Source organism: Tiliqua scincoides, chromosome 3 (assembly GCF_035046505.1).
Source record: "Tiliqua scincoides isolate rTilSci1 chromosome 3, rTilSci1.hap2, whole genome shotgun sequence".
NCBI classification, from domain to species: domain Eukaryota; kingdom Metazoa; phylum Chordata; class Lepidosauria; order Squamata; family Scincidae; genus Tiliqua; species Tiliqua scincoides.
This window is the reverse complement of record NC_089823.1, coordinates 98,727,565-98,730,826: the sequence shown is the minus strand read 5'-3', so window position 1 is coordinate 98,730,826 and position 3,262 is coordinate 98,727,565. Positions and strand designations below refer to the sequence as shown.

At 43.5% G+C, this 3,262-nt stretch overlaps 1 pseudogene; it reads left to right on the top strand.

Moving 5' to 3' along the window:
* The first annotated feature begins 1,661 nt into the window (after window positions 1–1,661).
* LOC136646682 (5S ribosomal RNA) lies at window positions 1,662–1,777 on the top strand (annotated as a pseudogene).
* The last annotated feature ends 1,485 nt before the right edge of the window (window positions 1,778–3,262 follow it).

Here is a 3,262-nt window from a genome sequence, read left to right as displayed (position 1 = left end):
TAGACAATCAGCAATGGTCTGACTCATGTTCCTATACCTTGCCTTGGGTCACTCCACTAGCAACATTTGATTAATACAAAATGCTTACAAAGTCCAATTCATACATTTGTTTCTGCCTCTTATTTCATTCTTTTGTGACTTCCTCTCAGGAGTAGTGTAAGGTGTAAGCCAGGCAATCAGAGATCTCAGCCACAGCAACTTCTATGACCAAGGCTGCAAAAGATGCCTATGCAGAGGTTTGCCAGCTTTTTTCTGACAGGCTCCAATACCTTGAACAGTTTCTGCCTGTCCTATAGATGCAGGATTCCTGCCAGAAAAATAGTAAGGACTAGGGACCTGATTCTATACCTGTGCAGCGTCGACACTGAGCTCCAGTATTGGCTCTGGTTGTTACAAATGTGCCTTAAGTCATGTCTGCGGCACCCAGAGAGGAGAAGCCTCCACCGTTGGGCCAGTGCTGATCAGCACTGAGCCTCAGCACTGGCAAGTGCTCTAGCAGCCCCACCAGGCTCGTATAGGGGCAGGGGGAGGTAGGGAGTGGGCAGAACAGGGTGGGGGGAGGGCTTGGAGGGAGGAAAAATCGAGAGAAGGGGTGATACTGGTGCAGCTCTGATCTGCTGCTGCTGCTGAATCCAGAAGTCTGCACCAGCAAAACAGCCAATGCAGACTTGAGAAGTCCCATTGCGGGGCTTAGAGTTTTCCCTGGGGGATGGGGATGAAAGTTATAATGCTGATTCAAGCAACTTCCTCACAAGGAAGCTGCTTGAATCAGCATATAAAGTGGCTAGGCCAACCCCCAAAACTAGAGCCAATCAGGCAAAACTGAAGCCATTTTGGGATTTAGCACCCCCAAAATATCTTAAATTCATTCAAACATCCTTGGCAACTTACTTAATAAAGTTTTTTGTTTTTGTTTTTGGGTAGGCCTGTGTAATAGGTAAATATGAGTCCTTTAGATCTAACAACCACAACTGACTGGCCCTACATTAAAAATAAAATAATAATGTTGGCCCCCAGCAGGAAAAAGGGCCCTCATCCAGTTTGTCCTGCAGTGATGGGGTCTTCACAGCACAAGAGAAATAGAATTGTTTATACAACCGGCAGTCTTATCATCAGTAGTTAATTGCACATGAGAACATCACGGAAGAAAACAGATAAAGGGTATAATTGGTCATGTTGGGCCTTGTCCCAAAAGGCTTGTAAGTAAGTCTTGTTGCCACATCCACCACAACCTGCATACACATGATTTGCAATGGGGGGGGGAGAGCACAAAAATTTTATTCTTTGGGGACACGGCCTGGATTTGACTTTCCGTTGTTGACTTTAAGTATTGAGAAAACGGTAAAGATAAAAAGTAGGACAAATGTTCCTGTTTAAACATAAGCCCTGACATCCAAACTAATTCAAAGGCTGAATCAGGTGGATACGATTCCCACTGGTGAGTGAGAGGTTGCACCGGCCGGCCAATTTACATAATACCCTGTTTGCAAGCTTCTTGGAAGCATCCAACTGGCAGGGCTGACCTCAGGAGTCAGTCAGGTCAGGGACAGGCTGAGGAGCCACATCTATCAAAGTACTCATCAACCCAGACCAATCACTGAGCCTCCAATACCAGTGGCAGTGGTAGTGCCCAATGTGCCATCAGCAGATGAATGAGAGCTGCCACAAGGGTTACCCTGCACATGCGCAATCTCATCTGATCTTGGAAGCTAAGCAGGGTCAGGCCTGGTTAGTACTTGGATGGGAGACCGCCTGGGAATACCAGGTGCTGTAGGCTTATACCATAGTCTTTTGAGACTGAAGGTTGCCAACCACAAGGAGTCCAGTACAAGACTTTGACCAGGGCCTCCGGCACCAGCATTGATGATTGGCCATTTTTGGAAGCAGAGTGCTAAAAATAGGAACGCTGACCATTTGAAGACCATTTTCTGAAAGAGTTTTGGCTACAAACCAGCAGATAGCTATGCACACTTAAATCCCATTAAAATCAGTGGGGTTTAAGTGCACATCGTACGTGCTGCATTATGGTGCTTGATTCCATCTGCTTGAAAGGAGCCTAATGATTACAGCCAATGCTCGATGATAAATGACAGGTGGCTAATGATCAATGCTTAATATGAATCAAAGGTAAGGTTTATTAAAAAAGCAAACAAAAGCAACACAAAACCCCATCAAGGCTCAGCTAAGAGGAAGATGCTAAATCATCTGTCTCCAAGCTAGCAACGAGTCAAAAGAATTTTCTTTCTGTTTTGATAAAAGTCTTTCTGATCTCAGACGTTTGAGCCTAAAGGCTGATCTGAGCTGCAGATGCGAAACTTGCCTCTTGTGGTAGAAGCAATTTGCACGTCTTTAATTCCTCCAAAATGATTTTCAGGAATTAGTCTGATTCAAGCACATAAAGGCATTTTAGCACATAAATTGCACACTTTATGCTTATGAAGTACAATGTTGCTGGTTAAAAGGAAGAAGAAGCAATACCTGGCATTCCTTTGCCTTCTTTTTTAGAAAAAAATAAAACACAGTTCCTGAAATTATTGACAGGTGGAGATGGTAACTGATGTTTTGATTGGGAGAAAATAGCATCCAGTGACGAGAAAAGGGGGGAGTATAGCTGGTAGACTAAAAATTACTTTTTTATAGGCACTGCAGAAATAGAATTGGGCTTCTTATTTTAAATGGCATGGCTGTCATTAGGAATTTAGGTTGATATTTGTTTTTCACTTAATTTTTACAGCCTTTTAAAATACATTTATGCTTGCTGATGACAGAAAGATGAGACTGGGAACCAAGTCACCCAACTCTCTCTCTCTCTCTCTCTCTCTCTCTCTCTCTCACACACACACACACACACACACACACACACACACACACACACACACACGGCTTGGTGGCAGTAAAAAAAAAGTGGGGGGAAAAAATCAGCCTTTTGCATTTTTAATAGAAGATTTTGTTTGTAATAGAACCCAAATTGAGAATTCATAAAACTTGCTATTTATTAACTTGCTATTTATTACCATCAGTATAATCATACTCCTGCATAAAACTCAGGGAAATATCAGAAGCATCTCTCTCTCTCTCTCTCTCTCTCTCTCTCTCTCTCTCTCTCACTCTCTCTCTCACACACACACACGCACGCACACACGCACACACACACACGCACGCACACACACACGCACACACGCACGCACACGCACACACACACAGGTTTGCGTCTTCCGTATTTCTCTCTGTATTGATTTAATGGTTTTGTTTTCAGTGATTT